We start from the raw sequence: 23,904 nt of genomic DNA, 5'->3' as shown, positions 1-23,904 counted from the left end.
ATGAATGTTGAAAAAAAGATAGTATAATATGAACTGCTACTGCTAAGTTGCTTCAGTTGTATCCGATTCTGTGTGATCCCATAGATGGCAGCCCACCAGGCTCCCTGTCCCTGGGATTCTCCAGGCAAGAATACTGGAGTGGGTTGCCATTTCCTTCTCTAATGTATGAAAGTGAAAAGTGAAAGTGAAGTCAGTCAGTCATGTCTGACTCCTAGTGACCCCATGGATTGCAGCCTACCAGGCTCCTCTGTCCATGGTATTTGCCAGGCAAGTGTAATATGTTACATATTTCTCATGAGGCATGGTGAAGGACATGGAAGCCTGGTGTGCTGCAGTCCATGGGGTCATAAAGAGTTGGACACAACTTAGAGACTGAACAACAAGAGGCATAGTGCTGTTCATTAGTGGGTAAAATTTATTGAAATCTATATTAGATATCATATTTAGGTATTTGTATTTATGCTAGCCATATTCCAGGAAATTCTTCAGTTTGCTCACTAGTCATTGCAGTGAGACTCAAGATACAGAACATGCGAGCTGAAGTTAAGGACTTGCATTCCTTAAGTGGAGATGAGCCACATAAACACTCATCTGCATTTCTGATGTGCAGTATAGTGATGTGTACCGTCTCCCCCTCAAATGATATCAATGAGGCGCTGAGAGCCCAACTCAGTTAAAATTTTCTAGTGATTTAAAACTTTGATAAAGAAGCAACCTATATATCACTTGTAACTTAGATATCACTTGAAGTCATCTTGTCCTACCACATTCTAGAATAAAATGTGCTGGCCCCACTACTCCAGTACTGTGGGAAGGCCATCCCCAAGATACATGTGATTTCTAGAAGTTTGTAGTTGCAAGGCCCCCTCTTATGCCATGTTTTGATTTTTAGTTCACTCCATTTTACTTCCATCTCATCCTTCAGGTTGCTTTTACTCTTCATTCTGCATGAATGCAAATGTGATGACCTTTGGGTTGACTCTACCCAAGTACTTAGCCTGGTCCTTAAATCTCCTGAGGCTCTTCTCTGGGAACATTCCAGTTTAATTTTGCAAAGTCTTTTAGTTTCTCTTCTCCAAAGAGCCATAGACTGACCATTTTATTCTACTACACTAAGAGGTTTCTTCCATTTTCATTGTTTCTCAGAGAAGAAATGAAAATATTAGTCTTTTCTTTCTTAATTTCTCCTAGGGACTGGAAATCGTACAAAAGAGAATTATGAGACAGAGTGACCTTCATCAACTTTGATTTTTAATGGTGTCTTGTTTTGTTTTTCCCAACATATCACATTGATCTTTAGGAGTTTCATTGCTGTAACACAGAGGTCAGATTTCATAATAAATGGCAAGTTTTCATTTCTGTTGAGGATATAATATTCTTTCAGACAACAAAATCAATGAATGCTTCCTGTGTTGTAGCTTCAGTGAGGAGAAACACACACACATGAATGACACGTAGTAGCCTATATGTAATAGAAGAAATCCAAAGAAAAATATATCCATAACTTCAACAGAGGTGGATAAGCTCCAGGAAAAATAATTCTGACCTTAAAAAAAAAAATCCCTAGTGTGCCAACTATTTATCAAAAGATTCTTGAGGTAAGAAGCTCAAGTTTCCCAAAAGCAAAATGAAAATCAAAGTAGCTTTTAAAAATATACAGCACTATTTGTCCATTTTTAGGATCTATTCCTCCAAATCCTGTTTTTAAAACCCACCTGGTATCTGTCCCTAGAAGTTAGCCTTTTATTATACATATTAGTTTTCCATTACTCCAGGACTTTGTCCTCACCTTAAAATGCTCAAGATTTTAGAGAAATTTCAGGGAAAAGTATTTGTTTTGAACAGCTTTTCATAGTCAGATGAGTGAATTATGAATGGAGGAAACTGGGGTAGTAAGAAAGTCATTTTTGGTATAAAGCCCTACAGACATTTTCATTGTGTCAAAGAGGTAACCTAGTAGTCTACCTATTTGTATCCAATCCAAGTCAAGGTCTTACCAAATATTCCCAAGTATATTACCTAATATCTAATAACGTAGGGTGGGAGAAGGAAATGGCAACCCACTCCAGTACTCTTGCCTGGAAAATCCCATGGAGAGGGGAGCCTGGTAGGCTACAGTCCATGGGGTTTCGAAAAGTCGGATTTGACTGAGCGACTTTACTTCACTTTTTACCTCCAAGCATTGGAGAAGGAAATGGCAACCTGCTCCAGTATTCCTGCCTGGAGAATTCCAGGGACAGAGGAGCCCGGTGGGCTGCCGTCTATGGGGTTGCACAGAGTCGGACACTACGGATGCAAATTAGCAGCAGCAGCAGCAGCAATAACATAGAGTAATATATACATATAAATTATGAATTTTATATGCTATAATGCTTGCTAAAAGTTTAATACTGCTTGTCACTGTTACTCGTCTTTTGTCATCTCCCATCTGGTTTCTCTCCGCATTTATTCCCAACTTTTCACCTTTCCTGACTCCCACCCACCCCTTAGCTGATGACCTTGCTTTCCATCTCACAGAGAAAACTCAGACATAAACATGCCTTCCATTAAATTCATGTCCATCACCCACTTCATATTTCCAACAGCCTTTTTAGTCCAGAACCATAGAATGATTTATAAAACCATTGACAGAGTGAGTTCTTTTCTATCTATTCAAAGACAATCTTCCCATGTACCTGTTTTCTTAATTCCAAATGCTATCACTTACCACTTACTCTAGAATCTTATTCGGCCTGTTATCTTTTCCTTCTCTTATCAGATCAGATCAGATCAGTCGCTCAGTCGTGTCCGACTCTTTTCGACCCCATGAATCGCAGCACGCCAGGCCTCCCTGTCCATCACCAACTCCCTGAGTTTACTCAGACTCATGTCCATCAAGTCAGTAATGCCATCCAACCATCTCATCCTTTGTCCTCCCCTTCTCCTCCTGCCCCCAATCTCTCCCAGCATCAGAGCCTTTTCCAATGAGTCAACTCTTTGCATGAGGTGGCCAAAGTACTGGAGTTTCAGCTTTAGCATCATTCCTTCCAAAGAAATCCCAGGGCTGATCTCCTTCAGAATGGACTGGTTGGATCTCCTTGCAGTCCAAGGGACTCTCAAGAGTCTTCTCCAACACCACAGTTCAAAAGCATCAATTTTTCAATGATCAGCCTTCTTCACAGTCCAACTCTCACATCCATACATGACCACAGGAAAAACCATAGCCTTGACTAGACGAACCTTTGTTGGCAAAGTAATGTCTCTGCTTTTGAATATGCTATCTAGGTTGGTCATAACTTTCCTTCCAAGGAGTAAGCGTCTTTTAATTTCCTGGCTGCAGTCACCATCTGCAGTGATTTTGGAGCCCAGAAAAATAAAGTCTGACAATGTTTCCACTGTTTCCCCATCTATTTCCCATGAAGTGATGGGACCGGATGCCATGATCTTCATTTTCTGAATGTTGAGCTTTAAGCCAACTTTTTCACTCTCCACTTTCACTTTCATCAAGAGGCTTTTGAGTTCCTCTTCACTTTCTGCCATAAGGGTGGTGTCATCTGCATATCTGAAGTTATTGATATTTCTCCCGGCAATCTTGATTCCAGTTTGTGTTTCTTCCAGTCCAGCGTTTCTCATGGTGTACTCAGCATATAAGTTAAATAAACAGGGTGACAATATACAGCCTTGACGAACTCCTTTTCCTATTGGAAACCAGTCTGTCATTCCATGTCCAGTTCTAACTGTTGCTTCCTGACCTGCATACAAATTTCTCAAGAGGCAGGTCAGGTGGTCTGGTATTCCCATCTCTTTCAGAATTTTCCACAGTTTATTGTGATCCACACAGTCAAAGGCTTTGGCATAGTCAATAAAGCAGAAATAGATGTGTTTCTGGAACTCTCTTGCTTTTTCCATGATCCAGAGGAGGTTGGCAATTTGATCTCTGGTTCCTCTGCCTTTTCTAAAACCAGCTTGAACATCAGGAAGTTCACAGTTCACATATTGCTGAAGCCTGGCTTGGAAAATTTTGAGCATTACTTTACGAGCATGTGAGATGAGTGCAATTGTGCGGTAGTTTGAGCATTCTTTGGCATTGCCTTTCTTTGGGATTGGAATGAAAACTGACCTTTTCCAGTCCTGTGGCCACTGCTGAGTTTTCCAAATTTGCTGGCATATTGAGTGCAGCACTTTCACAGCATCATCTTTCAGGATTTGAAAGGGCTCAACGGAATTCCATCACCTCCTCTAGCTTTGTTCGTTGTGATACTTTCTAAGGCCCACTTGACTTCACATTACAGGATGTCTGGCTCTAGGTCATTGATCACACCATTGTGATTATCTGGGTCATGAAGATCTTTTTTGTACAGTTCTTCTGTGTATTCTTGCCACCTCTTCTTAATATCTTCTGCTTCTGTTAGGTCCATACCATTTCTGTCCTTTATCGAGCCCATCTTTGCATGAAATATTCCTTTGGTATCTCTAATTTTCTTGAAGAGATCCCTAGTCTTTCCCATTCTGTTGTTTTCCTCTATTTCTTTGCACTGATCACTGAAGAAGGCTTTCTTATCTCTTCTTGCTATTCTTTGGAACTCTGCATTCAGATGTTTATATCTTTCCTTTTCTCCTTTGCTTTTCGCTTCTCTTCTTTTCACGGCTATTTGTAAGGCCTCCCCACACAGCCATTTTGCTTTGTTGCATTTCTTTTCCATGGGGATGGTCTTGATCCCTGTCTCCTCTACAATGTCACCAACCTCATTCCATAGTTCATCAGGCACTCTATCTATCAGATCTAGGCCCTTAAATCTATTTCTCACTTCCACTGTATAATCATAAGGGATTTGATTGAGGTCATACCTGAATGGTCTAGTGGTTTTCCTACTTTCTTCAATTTCAGTCTGAATTTGGCAATAAGGAGTTCATGGTCTGAGCCACAGTCAGCTCCTGGTCTTGTTTTTGCTGACTGTATAGAACTTCTCCATCTTTGGCTGCAAAGAATATAATCAATCTGATTTCGGTGTTGACCATCTGGTGATGTCCATGTATAGAGTCTTTTCTTGAGTTGTTGGAAGAGGGTGTTTGTTATGACCAGTGCATTCTCTTGGCAAAACTCTATTAGTCTTTGCCCTGCTTCATTCCATATTCCAAGGCCAAATTTGCCTGTTACTCCAGGTGTTTCTTGACTTCCTACTTTTGCTTTCCAGTCCCCTATAATGAAAAGGACATCTTTTTTTGGATGTTAGTTCTAAAAGGTCTTGTTGGTCTTCATAGAACCATTCAACTTCAGCTTCTTCAGCATTACTGGTTGGGGCATAAACTTGGATTACTGTGATATTGAATGGTTTGCCTTGGAAACGAACAGAGATCATTCTGTCGTTTTTGAGATTGCATCCAAGTACTTCATTTCGGACTCTTTTGTTGACCATGATGGCCACTCCATTTCTTCTGAGGGATTCCTGCCCACAGTAGTAGATATAATGGTCATCTGAGTTAAATTCACCCATTCCAGTCCATTTTAGTTCACTGACTCCTAGAATGCTGACGTTCACTCTTGCCATCTCTTATTTGACCACTTCCAATTTGCCTTGATTCATGGACCTGACATTCCAAGTTCCTATGCAATATTGCTCTTTACAGCATTGGACCTTGCTTCTATCACCAGTCACATCCACAGCTGGGTATTGTTTTTGCTTTGGCTCCCTCCCTTCATTCTTTCTGAAGTTATTTCTCCACTGATCTCCAGTAGCATATTGGGCACCTACTGACCTGGGGAGTTTCTCTTTCAGTATCCTATCATTTTGCCTTTTCATCCTTCTCTTATAGCTTCTATTATTCCTTATCTACTGTCTTCTTGCCTTTAACCTGCACTAATATGCTAAAGTTCTTCTTTTCTAAAAAACAAGCCAAACCAAGGAAACACAGCTCTCTTCTGAGTTTAGATTCTCAGTCCAGTGTCTACCTCCTCTTCTCCCATTCACATTTTTCAAAGTAATAATCTTGTAGCACTGTCCCCTTACCATTAGATGAATCCCCAACCAGCTTCTATCCTATTTCTGTCTCTTACTTCTGCTGAAACTGTTTTTTATGAGAGTTCCATTGGATAATTTCCTACTGATTTGGCTTGATCTAAAATTTAACAGTATCTGGAAAATGTTGCCTGTCCATCAGGCAAACCTCATAAAATGTTTCGGATGCATTTGATTATGATTATCGCCTGGGGAGTAACTGGAACACAGTGACTATAGATTGCTACTGGTTTCCGTTCCCTGGAGTTTGTCTCACATGGGAGAAGATGGTGTTGTTCCTCCAGGGCTAGTTCCCTTGCTGATATGTTCATTTCTTAGATCCATGACTTTCTTATTCGTAGCTTCCTTTTTCTAGTTCTTTTCATAATCTGCTCAAGTTCTTTGTTTGTGTTCATACCCTCCACTTCTCTTCCCTAGAAATGTTGCTTTCATTCTGATGGAATCTTCTTTTCTTCGGGATCACAAGCTTCTTCTATTTCTGAATATGTTCCCTCTCCTCCCTGCTGCTTTATTGTCTCTTCTGGTTGTCTTTGCAGTTGTTCTTCATGTTTTTTTTGGCTTCCTCAGCTTCTCACCACCAGAATTCTTCCTCTCTGTGAGTCTGTTCTCCAGCCATCTTTGAGACAATTAGTCTTTCTTTTATCTTGTGCGTTCTTCCCTCCTCTTCCCCTCTCTTTTCTTTTTCTTGGCTGTTCTCCTCTTAGCTAGAAGTTTTGTGTTCCCTTTGGAGATGGTAGTCCTCAAGGGGGGTTTAGTAGAAGAAGAGGAAGTCACATTGGATAGCCTGTTGGGGGCCAAGATTGGGGCTGGGGCTGCAGCTAGAGCAGCAGGGGTGGTGTCTAACTTGATAGGTGACCACTCTTCAACTGTGGCTTCTGCTTTCATTAAGTCTGCTCTGCCTTTTATAGTGGACCATCTGATAATTTTCCTTTCTTTCAGTTTTCTTATTCAGGCAACACTCTGCTCTGGGGCAAGGCAGCTGCCTGGGGATAGGAGCAGGGATGAAGGAGAGAAGCACTAGCTGAGCTCAGAGCCAGAAAGAAAACCAGGAGAAAGTTGGTCTGAGTGTGCCAAGCAAAGTAGGAATGGACTTGGATGGGAGCCAAAGATGAGAGGGAGCTGGTGATACAGCTCTTGGATTAGGTGGGATTAGAGAGAGCCTGTCTGATGCCAGATGTAATAGAAAGTAGAAAGGTACATCCATTCTCTCTATTTTTCTCTGGTTCCTCCTGCTCACAGAGCTCTCCAGTTGTTACAGAGAATTTAGTCACTTTGTAGGACATGACATGATATTAACACTACTATGAAGTGCTGCATCTCTAGACAAGGCTGCTGTATGTTTACTTCTGGACAGAAACCAATGGGTGGTGATCAGGACTGTATTAACAAAACTAAAGGGAAAATATATGTGGTTGTGGAGTCAGAAGTGACTCAGGGAAGGATACTCAACTTTGATTAAGAACTGATTTTTTCCTAATCCATCCTCTTTGAAAATCAGTCTGTAGTATGTTAAATGTTCTCATAAGGTTTTTTTTTTTTCTTTTTTAATTTTATTTTATTTTTAAACTTTACATAATTGTATAAGCTTTGCCAAATACCAAAATGAATCCACCACAGGTATAAGAACTGAAGCTAATATGTGTCTCTTAGAACAGTGCCTAGCATGTAGTAAATGCTCAAAAATGTTACCCATTAACACTTATTGTCCACATGCATGATGAGTTGCTTGAATCTTGTTCAGCTCTTTGCGATCCTATGGACTGTAGCCAACCAGGCTCCTCTGTCCATGGGATTCTCCAGGCAAGAATACTGGAGTAGGTTGCCATGCCCTTCTCCAGTGTATCTCCCTGATCCAGGGATCAAACCTGCATCTCCTGTGTCTCTTGTATTGGCAGGCAGGTTCTTTACCACTAGGTACTATGAGAAAACAGAAAATCACAAGTAGCATGAAAAAACCATAGAAATTTAGTAGCTTCTTACAAGAGGTTCCAGGGACTATAATTCCTTACCTGCTAGTAGACTCAATTTCGGAGAAGGCGACGACACCCCACTCCAGTACTCTTGCCTGGAAAATCCCATGGATGGAGGTAGGCTGCAGTCCATGGGGTCACTAAGAATCGGATGCGACTGAGTGACTTCACTTTCACTTTTCACTTTCACGCACTGGAGAAGGAAATGGCATCCCACTCCAATGCTCTTGCCTGGAAAATCCCAGGGATGGGGGAGCCTGGTGGGCTGCCATCTATGGGGTCGCACAGAGTTGGACACGACTAAAGTGACTTAGCAGCAGTAGCAGCAGCAGACTCAACTTTACAGACAGTGGCTGAAGTTTATGGGTTTCTAGTCTAGGCTTTTATTGCTAAAAGTGACATTTCTAAATCCATACCCATAACTTTTATGAAATCTCTCACTGGAGGCAGAACAATGAATGTGACTTTAAGAGGACAATTTGGATTTCTGGTCTTCCATATCAGCAAGGCCCTATTTATTAAACCTGGGATAAGCTCAGGAATGAATTACACTCAGTACTAACTTACCTTGTTAAAGAAAAAAAAATGAAAAAAATATTTAAAATATTTTTAGTGGCTTCACTTTACATTTGTTTCTTCTTTTAAAGTGTGTTGTGTGTTTTTAATTTGTGTAAGTAGAAAGAAGAATACATTTAGAAATTTTCTCTAGCTTAAGTTTTCCTTCAGTGACAAGAAATAAACTATCATTCAAAAAAGTCTCTCTATATTTAGCATTTTCAGACAATTCAATTCAATTCAAAGTTGTGTATTTATGAAATGTCATACACCTAACCAGATGCTATTCAGCATTTTTATACAATATGACATTCAAGGGCTGGTTTGGATGTGAAGAGTAACTTGGCAAATGTCTGCTTTTCTGTCTTGTATGTAGTTTAAACTGTAGTCATACTGTTAATGATGAAATGTAGTACAAATTGAGTCCTAATAATTTATTGATACTGATAATATATTTATTATTTACCCTTTCTCTAAAAACATGGGCAATGGCACTTTGTTATAAAGTAAATAAATAATCCCATATTAAATATTAAATCATTTTTACTTCCTTAATGTATCAGAGCTTCTCTACACTGAACATTCCAAATAGTAAAACATCAGCATTAGAAAGCCTTGTTATTGAGATAATGGTAAGACTTATGGTGGAAGATATTGGCATATTCTATTTATTTATTTATTTTTCAAATGAATGATATTTATTACTCCAATCTCTAAGGGCTTCCTTTGGGTTAGAGCTATAAATTGAGTAAATAAAACTCCAGGTAGCCCTTACTTTCAAAGATTTTGCAGTTCATTTTTCATCTTGTTCCAGGCAGCAGAGCAGATCAGAATTGAAGCCTAGAAAATACATCACACAGATTCTAGCTTTGTAGGAATCTGGCAGAGCAATGAAAGATAAGCAACTTTCAAAAATGAGATTCACCTAGAAGTATAGTCTCCAGTTAAAGCTGCAGTTCAGTTCTGTTCAGTCAGTTAGTCACGTTCAACTTTTTGAGATCCCATGGACTGCAGCACGCCAGGTCTCCCTTGTCCATCACTAACTCCTGGAGTTTACTCAAACTCATTTTCATTGAGTCAGTGAAGCCATACAACCATCTCATTCTCTGTCATCCCTTTCTCTTCCTGCCTTCAATCTTTCCCAGCATCAGGGTCTTTATCAATAAGTCAGTTCTTCGCATCAGGTGGCCAAAGCATTGGAGTTTCAGCTTCAGCATCAGTCCTTTCAATGAATATTCAGGACTGATTTCCTTTAGGATGGACTAGTTGGGTCTACTTGCAGTCCAAGGGACTCTCAAGAGTTTTCTCCAACACCATAGTTTAAAAGTATCAATTCTTTGGTACTCAGCTTATTTTTAGTCCAACTCTCACATCCATACATGACTACTGGAAAAACCATAGCTTTGACTAGATGGACCTTTGTTGGCAAAGTAATGTCTTTGCTTTTTAATATGCTGTTTAGGTTGGTCATAGCTTTTATTCCAAGGAGCAAGCATCTTTTAATTTCATGGCTGCAGTCACCATCTGCAGTGATTTTGGAGCCTAGAAAAATGAAGTCTGTCACTGTTTCCACTGTTTCCACTGTTTCCCTATCTATTTGCCATGAGGTAATGGGACCAGATGACATGACCTTAGTTTTCTGAATGTTGAATTTCAACACACTTTCACTCTCCTCTTTCACTTTCATCAAGAGGCTCTTTAGTTTTTCATTTTTTGCCATTAAGTGTGGTATCATCTGCATATCTGAGGTTATTGATATTTTCCCCAGCAATCTTGATTCCAGCTTGTGCTTCATCCAGTCCAACATTTCTCATGATGTAATCTGTGTATAAGCTAAATAAGCAGGTGAAAATATACAGCCTTGACATACTCCTTTCCCTATTTGGAACCAGTCTGTTGTTCCATGTCCAGTTCAAACTATTGCTTCCTGACCTGCATACAGATTTCTCAAAAGGCAGGTCAGGTGGTCTGGTATTCCCATCTCTTTCAGAATTTTCCACAGTTTATTGTGATCCACACAGTCAAAAGCTTTGGCATTGTCAATAAAGCAGAAACAGATGTTTCTCTGTAACTCTCTTGCTTTTTCAATGATCCAAGGGAAATTGGCAATTTGATCTCTGGTACCTCTGCCTTTTTCTAAATTCAGCTTGAACATCTGGAATTCATGCATGGTTCATGTACTTTTGAATCCTGGCTTTGAGAATTTTGAGCATTACTTTACTAGCGTGTGAGATGAGTATAATTGTGAGGTAGTTTGAGCATGTTTTGACACTGCCTTTCTTTGGGATTGAAATGAAAATTGACCTTTTCCAGTCCTGTGAAACAGCTGAGTTTTCCAAATTTTCTGGCATATTGAGTGCAGCACTGTCACAGCATCATCTTTTAGGATTTGAAATAGCTGAACCAGAATTCCATCACCTCCATTAGCTTTGTTTGTAATGATGTTTTCTAAGGTCCACTTGACTTCACATTCCAGGATGTCTGGTTCTAGGTGAGTTATCACACCATAGTGATTATCTGGGTCATGAAGATCTTTTTTGTATAGCTCTTCTGTGTATTCTTGCCACCTCTTCTTAATATCTTCTGCTTCTGTTAGGTTCATACTGCTTCTGTCTTTTATTGTGTCCATCTTTGCATGAAAGGTTCCCTTTGTATTTCTAATTTTCTTGAAGAGATCGCTAGTCTTTCCTATTCTATTGTTTTCTTCTATTTCTTTGCATTGTCACTGGGGAAGTCTTTCTTATCTCTCCTTGCTAGTCTTTGGCACTGCATTCAAATGAGTATAACTTTCCTTTTCTCCTTTGCCTTTAGCTTCTCTTCTTTTCACAGCTATTTGTAAGGCCTCCTCAGACAACCATTTTGCCTTTTAGCATTTCTTTTTCTTGGGGACAGTCTTGATCCCTGTCTCCTGTACAATGTCTTAAACCTCCATCCTAAGTTCTTCAGGCACTCTGTCCATCAGATCTAATCCCTTGAATCTATTTCTCACTTCCACTGTCATATCATAAAGGATTTGATTTAGGTCATACCTGAATGATCTAGTGGTTTTCCATACCTTGTTCAATTTAAGTCTGAATTTGGCAATTATTAGTTCATGATCTGAGCCACAGTCAGCTCCCAGTCTTGTTTTTGCTGATGGTATAGAGCCTCTCCTTCTTCAACTGCAAAGAATACAATCAATCTGATTTCAGTATTGACCATCTGGTGATGTCCATGTGTAGAGTCTTCTTTTGTGTTGTTGGAAGAGGATGTTTGCTATGACCAGTGCATTCTCTTGGCAAAATGCTATTAGCCTTTTCCCTGCTTCATTTTGTACTCCACGGCCAAATTTGCCTGTTAGTCAAGGTATTTCTTGACTTCCTACTTTTGTATTCCAGTCCCCTATATTGAAAAGGACATCTTTTTGGGGTGTTAGTTCTAGAAAGTCTTGTAGGTCTTCATAGAACCTTTCGACCTTAGCTTCCTCAGCATTACTGGTTGGGGCATAGACTTGGATTAGTGTGATATTGAATGGTTTGCCTTGAAATGAGCAGAGATTATACTTTCGTTTTTGAAACTGCATGCAAGTACTGCCTTTCCAGCTCTTTTGGAGACTATGACAGCTACTCCATTTCTTCTAAGGGATTCTTCCCCAAAGTAGTAGATATAATGGTCATGTGAGTTAAATTCACCCTTTCCAGTCCATTTTATTTTGATTCCTAAAATGTCAACGTTCACTCTTACCATCTCCTGTTTAACCACTTCCAATTTACCTTGATTCATGGACCTAATATTCCAGGTACCTATGCAATATTGCTATTCATAGCATCAGACTTTACTTCCATCACCAGTCACATCCACAACTGGGTGTTATTTTTGCTTTGGCTGCATTTCTTCAGTCTTTCTGGAGTTATTTCTCCACTGATCTCTAGTAGCATAGTGGGCACCTACTAACCTGGGGAGTTCATCTTTCAGTGTCCTGTCTTTTTGCCTTTTCATACTGTTCATGGGGTTCTCAAGGCAAGAATACTGAAGTGGTTTGCCATTTCCTTCTCCAGTGGACCATGTTTTGTCAGAACTCTCCACTATGACCTGTCTGTCTTGGGATGACAAGATTGTGGTCCATGTGATCAGTTTGCTTAGTTTTCTGTTTGTGTTTTCATTCTGTCTGCCCTCTGATGGTGAAGAATAAGAGGTTTTCGGAAGCTTCCTGATGGGAGGGACTGAGGGGGAAACTGGGTCTTCTTCTGATGGGTGTGGCCACGCTCAGTCAATCTTTACTCCAATTTTCTGTTGATGGGTGGGGCTGTGTTCTCTCCCTGTTATTTACTTGGGGCCAAACTATGGTGGAGGTAATGAAGATAATGGTGACCTCCTTCAAGAGGTCCCATGCAGGCACTGCTACACTCAGTGGCCCTGACCTGCAGCAGGTCACTGCTGACCCATACTTCTGCCAGAGACTCCTGGACACTTATGGGCAAGTCTGGGTCAGTCTCTTGTGGAGTCACTGCTCCTTTCTCCTGGATCCTGGTACACACAAGGTTCTGTTTGTGCCCTCCAAAAGGCTTAAAGTTTAGTTGTTGATAAGAAACCTGAATACATTTTAAAACTGCATTTGATTAGAGGAGAATGCAATGGACATCACATTTTTTATAAACACGACAATATGTTTTTGATTTTTAATCCTGTACATAGTTAACACATATATCATAGTTAGCATATGTATACATGTTATTGCAAAACTATGAACTCCATGCAAAGAGAAAACTCATCAACAAGCCTTTTGGTGCTGGCTGTAGCTCTATTGTGAAAACTGATAAGGTCACCTTATAGTGACTTAAGCTAAACTCCCAGTTTCCATCCTGACTTTCAGTAGAATGCTGGCAGAGACCTAGAAGATAATTTTCCCAGCTTTGAAATTCAAGTTCTTGTACTCTTACCATGAGAAGTAATAACTCTAAACAATCAAACTGATGGTTTTCTAGCAGGGTACACATAACCCTGGTTAGCAAATTGTTAATAGCAGTTCTCATTTTGAAAATGATTAAATATGTTTATAAAGAAAAATACACACACACAAATACAAACCAGCTATAAAGTTTCTTGACCATGTTGTTTAGAGAAAATGTAAACAAATTATCTGAGTAAACTCTTACCTATTTTCAGGTTCCAAATTAATAGGTTCTTTGGCTAAGGTCATAGGTAAAAGATGGTCATATATGCTTATATTTATTTTTTTTTTAACTTTTTTATCTAGTATTTGATAAGGCCACAAAAAAGATACCCTGCATACATCCAAGGTCAAAGTAGAAGCCCCAGAAAGATGGTAGGAGGGACGAAATCATGCTTAGAATGAAATCCCATACCCTCCAGAGATGCTAGGAGGGCTCGAACAAACCTTGTGTGCAGCAGGACCAGAGGCCCCACTGAGGCTGAGCCAGAGCTGCCTTTGAGTGTTTAAGTGTCTCCTGCAGAGGCATGGGTCAGCAGTGAACTGCCAAGGGGACAGGGGCTCCAGCTGCAGCAGACCTGGGTCACACAGCATGTGACATAAGCCGTCTTGGAGGAGGTCACCATTAGCCCGACCATAGAGCCACTGAGCAGACAATGCACCAACTGAAGAGCAATTATATCAAAGAAGTTCTCACACTACTAAGAAAATTCTAGGACCCACAACAGATTACCCAACCTGGGGATCTGGCAAAGGGACTGAGAACCCCCAGGGAATTTGATTTTGAAGGCCAGTGGGAATTGATTATAGAACTTACACAGCACTGGGGAAAAAATCTGTAGGGGGGCACAAATAAAACCTTGTGCTTACCAGGAGCCAGGAGAAAGGAGCAGTATGCCCACAAAAGACCATGCCAGACTTGCCTGTGAGTGTCCAGGAGTCTCTCGCAGAGGCATGGGTCAACATGGCCTGCTGCAGGGTTGGGGCACTGAATACAATAGTGCATGCACAAGTCCTTTTGAAGGAGGTCAACATTACCTACATTACACCTACCATAGTTTGGCCTCAGGTCAAACAACAGGGAGGGAACACAGCCCCTCACCAGCCCAACAACAAAAAATTGGATTAAAGATTTACTGAGCATGGTCCCGCCCATCAGAACAAGACCCACTTTCCCTCCAGTAGGTCTCTCCAATCAGGAGACTTCCATAAGCCTCTTATCCTTCTCTATCAGAGGGCAGATAGAATGAAAACCACAAACAGAAAACTAACCAAACTGATCACATGGACCACAGTCTTGTCTAACTCAATGAAACAATGAGCCATCCCAAGACGGATGGGTCATAGTAGAGAGTTCTGACAAAATGTGGTCCACTGGAGAAGGAAATGGCAAAGACTTCAGTATTCTAGCCTTGAGAACCCCATGAACAGTATGAAAAGGCAAAAAGATAGGACACTGAAAGATGAACTCCCCAGGTTAGTAGGTACCCAATATGCTACTGGGAAAGAGTGGAGAAATAATTCCAGAAAGAATGAAGAGATGGAGCCAAGCCAAACAATACCCAGGTGTGAATGTGACTGGTAATGAAAGTCCAACGCTGTAAGAATAATAATGCATAGGAACCTGGAATGTTAGGTCCATGAATCAAAGTAAATTGAAAGTGGTCAAACAGGAGATGGCAAGAGTGAACACTGACATTTTAAGAATCAGTGAACTAAAATGGACTGGAATGGGAGAATTTAAATCGGATGATCATTATATCTACTACTTTGGGCAAGAATCCATTAAAAGAAATGGAGTAGCTATCATAGTCTCCAAAAGAGTCAGAAAAGCAGTTCACTTCAGTTCAGTTTAGTTGCTCAGTAGTGTCAGACTATTTGCGATCACATGAATCACAGCACGCCAGGCCTCCCATCCATCACAAACTCCCGGAGTCCATCCAAACCCATGGGCATCGAGTCAGTGATGCCATCCAGCCATATCATCCTCTGTCATCCCCTTTTCCTCCTGCCCCCAATCCCTCCCAGCATCAGAGTCTTTTCCAATTAGTCAACTCTTCAGATCAGGTGGCCAAAGTACTGGAGTTTCAGCTTTAGCATCATTCCTTCCAAAGAACACCCAGGACTGATCTCCTTTAGAATGGACTGGTTGGATCTCCTTGCAGTCCAAGGGACTCTCAAAAGTCTTCTCCAACACCACAGTTCAAAAGCATCAATTCTTTGGTGCTCAGCTTTCTTCACAGTCCAACTCTCACATCCATACATGACCACTGGAAAAACCATAGCCTTGATGAGACAGACCTTTGTTGGCAAAGCAATGTCTCTGCTTTTTAATATGTGGTCTACATTGGTCATAACTTTCCTTCCAAGGAGTAAGTGTCTTTTAATTTCAAGCTGTAATCATCATCTGCAGTGATTTTGGAGCCTAGAAAAATAAAGTCTGACACTATTTCCACTGTTTCCCCATCTATGTCCCATGAAGTCCCATGATGGGACCAGTGGCCATGAGAGTTTTCTGAATGTTGAGCTTTAAGACAACATTTTAACTCTCCTCTTTCACTTTCATTAAGAGGCTCTTTAGTTCTTCTTCACTTTCTGCCATAAGGGTGGTGTCATCTGCATATCTGAGGTTATTGATATTTCTCTCAGCAATCTTGATTCCAGCTTGTGCTACCCCCAGCCCAGCATTTCTCATGAGGTACTCTGCAAATAAGTTAGATAAGCAGGGTGACAATATACAGCCTTGATGTACTCCTTTTCCTGTTTGGAACCAGTCTGTTGTTCCATGTCCGGTTCTAACAGTTGCTTCCTGACCTACATACAGGTTTCTCAAGAGGCATGTCAGGTGGTCTGGTATGCCTATCTCTCTCAGAATTTTCCACAGTTGATTGTGATCCACATAGTCAAAGGCTTTGGCATAGTCAATAAAGCAGAAATAGATGTTTTCTGGAACTCTCTTGCTTTTTTGAATATCCTGCAGATGTTGGCAATTTGGTCTCTGGTTCCTCTGCCTTTTCTAAAACCAGCTTGAACATCTGGAAGCTCATGGTTCACATATTGCTGAAGCCTATCTTGGAGAATTTTGAGCATTACTTTACTAGCGTGTGAGATGAGTGCAACTGTGTGGTAGCTTAAGCATTCTTCGGCATTGCCTTTCTTTGGGATTGTAATGAAAACTGACCTTTTCCACTCCTGTGGCCACTGCTGAGTTTTCCTAATTTGCTGGTATATTGAGTGCAGCACTTTAACAGCATCATCTTTCAGGATTTGAAATAGCTCAACTGGAATTCTATCACCTCCACTAACTTTGTTCTTAGTGATGCTTCCTTTCTAAGGCCCACTTGACTTCACATTCCGGGATGTGAAGCCACATTCTGGCTCTAGCTGAGTGTGAGTTATCACACCATCATGATGATCTGGGTCGTGAAGATCTTTTTTGTACAGTTCGTCTGTGTATTCTTACCACCTCTTCTTAATATCTTCTGCTTCTGTTTGGTCCCTACCATTTCTGTCCTTTATTGAGTCCATCTTTGCATGAAATGTTCCCTTTGTATCTCTAATTTTCTGGAAGAGATCTCTAGTCTTCCCCATTCTGTTATTTTCCCGTATTTCTTTGCACTGATGGCTGAGGAAGGCTTTCTTACCTCTCCTCTCTATTCTTTGAAACTCTGCATTAAAATGGGTATATCTTTCCTTTTCTCCTTTGCTTTTTTTTTTTAATTTTATTTTTAAACTTTACATAATTGTATTAGTTTTGCCAAATATCAAAATGAATCCGCCACAGGTATGCATGTGTTCACAGCTATGTGTAAGGCCTCTTCAGACAGCCGTTTTGCTTTTTGCATTTCTTTTTCTTGGGGATGGTCTTGATTCCTGTCTCCTGTACAATGTCATGAACTTCCATCCATAGTTCATCAGGCATTTTATCTATCCGATCTAGTCCCTTAAATCTATTTCTCACATCTACTGTATAGTCATAAGCGATTTGATTGAGGTCATACCTGAATGGTCTAGTGATTTTCTTCACTTTCTTCAATTTAAGTCTGAATTTGGCAATAAGGAGCTCATGATCTGAGCCACAGTCAGCACCCGGTCTTATTTTTGCTGACTGTATAGAGCTTCTCCATCTTTGGCTGCAAAGAATATAATCAATCTGATTTCAGTGTTGACCATCTGATGATGTCCATGTGTAGAGTCTTCTCTTGTGTTGTTGGAAGAGGGAGTTTGCTATGACCAGTGGGTTCTCTTGGCACAACTCTATTAGCCTTTGCCCTGCTTCATTCTGTACTCCAAGGCCAAATTTGCCTATTACTCCAGGTGTTTCTTGACTTCCTTCTTTTGCTTTCCAGTCCCCTATAATGAAAAGGACATCTTTTTTGGGTGTTAGTTCTAGAAGGTCTTGTAAGTCTTCATAGAAGTGTTCAACTTCAGCTTCTTCAGCGTTACTGGTCGGGGCATAGATTTGGATTACCGTGATATTGAATGGTTTGCCTTGAAAACAAACAGAGATCATTCTGTCATTTTTGAGATTGCATCCAAGTATTGCATTTCGGACTCTTTTGTTGACTATGATGGCTACTCCATTTCTTCTAAGGGATTCCTGCCCACAGTAGTAGATATAATGGTCATCTGAGTTAAATTCACCCATTCCAGTCCATCTTAGTTCACTGATTCCTAGAATGTTGATGTTCACTCTTGCCATCTTCTGTTTGACCACTTCCAATTTGCCTTGATTCATTGACCTAACACTCCAATGTTAGGTTAATATTAATGTTAATTCCTAACATTAATATTGCTCTTAAAGCATCGAACCTTGCTTCTATCACCAGTCCCATTCACAACTAGGTGCTTTGTTTTGTTTTGTTTTGTTTTTGCTTTGGCTCCATCCCTTCATTCTTTCTGGAGTTACTTCTCCACTTATCTTCAGTAGTATATTGGGCACCTACAAACCTGGGGAGTTCATCTTTCAGTGTCCTATCTTCTTGCCTTTTCATACTGTTCATGGGGTTCTCAAGGCAAGAATACTGAAGTGGTTTGGCATTTCCTTCTCCAGTGGACCACATTCTGTCAGACCTCTCTACCATGACCCATCTGTCTTGGGTGGCCCCAAACAGCATGGCTTAGTTTCATTAAGTTAGACAAGGCTGTAGTCCATGTGATCAGATTGGCTAGTTGTCTGTGATTGTAGTTTCAGTCTGCCTGCCCTTTGATCCCCTCTCTCAGTGCAGCGGCTGCGATGGCCCATGATTGCTGTAGCCGCCATGGCACAGGAGCGCAGCAGAGAGGAGCTACCCCACCCCTGAGGTCAGGGGCAGCGGCCGGGAGGAGCTACCCTGAGTCTGAAGTAAGGAGCAGTGGCTGTGCTTTGCTGGAGCAGCCGTGAAGAGAGACCCCACGTCCAAGGTAAGTGAAACCCAGAAAGGCAGTACTTGTGTGTAATCTCAAAAATGACAGAATGATCTCTGTTCGTTTCCAAGGCAAACCATTCAATATCACAGTAATCCAAGTCTATGCCCTAATCAGTAATGCCAAAGAAGCTGAAATTGAATGGTTCTATGAAGACCTACAAGACCTTCTAGAATGAACACTGAAAAAGGATGTCCTTTTCATCATAAGGGACTGGAATGCAAAAGTAGAAAGTCAAGAGATAACTGGAGTAACAGGCAAGTTTGGCCATGGAGTACAAAATGGAGCAGGGCAAAGGTTAACAGAGGTTTGCCAAGAGAATGCACTGGTCATAGCAAACTCCCTCTTCCAACAACACAAGTGACTACTCTACACATGAACATCACCAGATGGTTAATACTGAAACCAAATTGATTATATTCTTTGCAGCCAAAGATGGAGAGACTCTATACCATCAGCAAAAATAAGACTGGGAGCTGACTGTGGCTCAGATCATGAACTCCTTATTGCCAAGTTCAGACTTAAATTCAAGAAAGTAGGGGAAAAGCTAGACCATTCAGGTATTACCTAAATCATATAACTTAGGATTATACAGTGGTAGTGACCTAAAAGAAGCAGAAGATATTAAGAAGAGGTGGCAAGAATACACAGAAAAACTATACAAAAAAGGTCTTAATGACCTACATAACCATGATAGTGTTATTACTCACCTAGAGCCAAACATCCTGGAATGTGAAGTCAAGAGGGCCTTAGGAAGCATCACTACAAACAAAGCTAGTTTAGATGATTGAATTCCAGCTGAGCTATTTCAAGTTCTAAAACATGATGCTGTGAATATGCTGCACTCAATAGGACAGCAAATTTAAAAAACTTGGCAGTGGCCACAGGACTGGAAAATGTCAGTTTTCATTCCAAGCCCAAAGAAAGGCAATGCCAAAGAATGTTCAAACTACTGTACAATTGCACTCATCCTACACGCTAGCAAAGTAATGATCAGAATTCTCCAAGCCAAGCTTCAACAGTATATGAACCGTGAACTTCCAGAAAATGATATTCAAACTATTCTCTATTACTAAGAGTTTTCCCTGGGCCTCTTAACTGCCCCAGGGGTCTTGCACACTGTCCCTGTCCAATACCATGAGTCTTCTTTTTCACTCAAAATTTTTGTTTCCTCTGTAAATTCACCAGCCTTAAAGCACTCATGTTACTCCTAAAATCAGTATCAACTCTATTTCCACATTACTTTCAAATTGCCATCTCTTTTCCACTTTCACAGGTTTCAAATTTATTTTTATTTGACTGTATTCCTTCCATTATCCTGTTATTTCATTTTAAGAACCCCTTAAAGCTTTATTGAGTGTCTATCATTCCACACACTGTGCTAAGTGCTCAAAATAAAATGTTGTGTAATAAAAATTTCTGGCCTCAAGATGCCATTTAGCTGGAGAAAATTCATGGAAGCATATCAGTATAATGCAGTGCCACAAAAGAAGTGTGTACTCAGTATGAGAGAAGGCTGAAAGAAGGGCATGCTGGTCATTTCCTGACTATAGGAAGGAGCTGGAATACACAGGAAATGCTCCACAGAGAGAAGAGGTCTTATCTGGAAGTCTTAAGTGGCTCCATGATTTGAGAGTGGTGGCAATCCAAGTACAGACAGCATTGTAAATAGGCATGGGAGGAAGAAAGAGGAGTCTGTTGGTAGGGAAAAAAGTTTCCTTTGGAGTCTTTCATGTCATGCTAATAGATTTGGATTTTTCCTGTAGATAACCAATGTGTGCTTTCATTTGGGAATAAGTAAATGATTGAGATTTCAAAAGCTTTTGGACAGAGTTATGCATAAAAGAGAAGCCACAATGAGACAATAGGAGGGGCACAATCACATTAAATCAAATCTCATAACTGCTGGGTGGGCGACCCACAAACTGGAGAAAAATAATAACAAAGAATGGCAAATATAATGCGAGTAAATTTGGAAAACTCAGCAGTGGTCACAGAACTGGAAAAGGTCTGTTTTAAAACCAATCCCAAAGAGAGGAAATGCTAAAGAATGTTCAAACTATTGCACAATTGCACTCATCTCACCTGGTAGCAAGGCAATGCTCAAAATTCTCCAAGCAAGTCTTTATCAGTACGTAAACTGAGAACTCCCAGATGTTCAAGCTGGATTTAGAATAGGCAAAGGAACCAGAGATCAAATTGCCAACATCCATTGGATCATCAAAAAAGCATGAGAGTTCCAGAAAAACATCTGCTTCTGTTTTACTGACTATGCCAAAGCCCTTGACTGTGTGGGTCACAACAAACTGTGAAAAATTCTTAAAGAGATGGAAATACAAGACCACCTTACCTGACTCCTGAGAAATCTGTATGCAGGTGAAGAGGCAACAGTTAGAAACAGACATGGACTGGTTCCCAATTGGGAAAGGAGTATGTCAAGGTTGTATATTGTCACCCTGCTTATTTAACTTATATGCTGAGTACATCATGCGAAATGTAGGCTGGATGAAGCACAAGCTGGAATCAAGATTGCTGAGAGAAATAACAATAACCTCAGATAAGCAGATGACACCACACTTATGGCAGAAAGTGAAGAACTAAAGAGCCTTTTGGTGAAAGATGAGAGTAAAAAGCTGCCTTAAAGCTCAACATTCAAAAAACAAAGATCATGTCATCCAGTCCCATCTCTTCATGGTAGATGGGGAAACAATGGAAACAGTGACAGGCTTTATTTTCTTGGGCTCCAAAATCACTGCAGGTGGTGACTGCAGCCGTGGAAGTTAAAAGATGCTTGCTCCTTGGAAGAAAAGCTATGACAAACCTAGACAGCATATTAAAAATCAGAGACATTGCTTTGGTGGCAAAGGTCCATCTAGTCAAAGCTATGGTTTTTCCAGTAGTCATATATGTATGTGAGAGTTGGATCATAAAGTAAGCTGAGCACAGAAGACTTGATGCTTTTGAACTGTGGTGTTAGAGAAGACTCTTGAGAGTCCATTGGATTGCAAGGAGATCAAACCAGTCAATCGTAAAGGAAATCAGCCCTGAATATTCATTGCAAGGACTGATGTTGAAGCTGAAACTCCAATACTTTGGCCACCTGATTCGAAGAACTGACTCATTGGAAAAGACCCTGATCCTGGGAAAGCTTGAAGTCAGGAGGAGAAAGGGACAACAAAGGATGAGATGGTTGGATGGCATCACCAACTCACTGGACACGAGTTTGAACAAGCTCCAGGAGTTGATGATGGACAGGGAGGCGTGGTTTGCTGCAGCAGTCCATGGAGTCACAAAGAGTTGGAGATGACTGAGCAAGTGAGATGAACTGAAGCTTGCAAAGAGTCAGAGATGACCTAAAGTGACTTCACATGGACACAAGCATAGCTGGTTAACAATGTTGTGATAGTTTCAGGTGAACAGCGAAGGAACTCAGCCATATATATACATGTATCTATTTTCCCCCATGCAGGCTGCCATATAACACTGATCAGAGTTCCATGTGTTATATAGTAGGTCCTTGTTGATTATTCATTTTAAATACAGCAGTGTATACATGTCTATCCCAAAATCTGTTAACCATCCTTTACCCCAACAACCGTAAGTTCATTCTCTGTCTCTTTCTGTTTTGTAAGTAAGTTCATTTGTATCATTTATCTTCAGATTCCACATATAAGGGATGTTATATGATAGTTCTCCTTCTCTGTCTTACTTACTTAACTCAGTATGACAGTCTCAAGTCCATCCATGTTGATGCAAATGGCATTATTTCATTCTTTTTAATGGCTGAGCAATAGTCCATTATACATATATATATAACACCAGATGTGTTTTTTAACAAAGTGCGTTATATACAGTACTCAAAATTTCACTAGTAATAAAATTTTATTTACCAATTTATTTATTGAGCATATATTTTCAGAGTCTGTATCATCGTGGTTAGGTACAGACTCTGGGGCCACACTTTTTGGGTTCAGATCATATCTCTATCAAGGTCTAGTAATATGACCTTGAACAAATTACTAAACCTTTCTGCGCCTTAGGCTTCTCATATCTGAAATGGAGAAACTGGCTCTAGTACCTATTTCATACTAAATTAAATAAGTGAATGATGTCCTAAGGACTCTTTGAGTGTTATTATCAGTAACATGTGACAGGCATTATTTATATATAGACAAAGTGGTTAACTCCATGGAGTAGCATTCTAATAGAGACACAATGCACAAATAAATAAGTATAATAAAGTGTCATTTTTATTTCCTGCATTATTATTTGAACTTAACATAGTTTGTCATAATGCTCTGCTTGTTTCTTAGAAGAAAAATTATGACAAACCTTCAAGCACATTTTAAAGCAAAGACATCACTTTGCTGACAAAGGTCTGTATAGTCAAAGCTATGGTTTTTCTAGTAGTCATATACAGATGCAAGAGTTGGACCATAAAAAAGGTTGAGTGCTGAACTGATGCTTTCAAACTATGGTGCTGGGGAAGACTCTTGAGAGTCCCTTGGACAGCGAGATCAAATGAGTCAATCTTAAAGGAAACCAACCCTGAATATTCTTTGGAAAGACTGATGCTGAAGCTGAAGCTGTGATACTTTGGCAACCTGATGTGAAGAGCTGACTCATTGGAAAAGACCCTGATGCTGGGAAAGATTGAGGCAGAAAGAGAAGGGAGCAACAGAGGATGAGATGGTTGGATAGCATCATAAAATCAATGGACATGAATTTGAGCAAACTCCAGGAGATAGTGAAAAACAGAGAAGCCTGGTATGCTTCAGTGCTTGGGGTCATAAAGCACTGACACAACTGAGTAATGAATAATGAACAACAAATACAGGTAGAAAAAATATATAGTTTTTCATGAAACGTAAACTAAATATCATCTCTTTCCTGTTCCTTCTCTTGGTCCTCCAAAAAATTACAAATCAAAGAAGTAAAATACTCATTCTCTTTCCTCCATGAACCATTTTTGTTTTACTCCTGTATCCTAGATAAAGCTGTAACTGCAACAGGATATATTAGCCACTGCAATCTGAACAGAAGGGCA

Source organism: Bubalus bubalis, chromosome 1, assembly GCF_019923935.1.
Source record: "Bubalus bubalis isolate 160015118507 breed Murrah chromosome 1, NDDB_SH_1, whole genome shotgun sequence".
NCBI lineage: Eukaryota > Metazoa > Chordata > Mammalia > Artiodactyla > Bovidae > Bubalus > Bubalus bubalis.
This window is presented reverse-complemented; position numbering follows the sequence as displayed.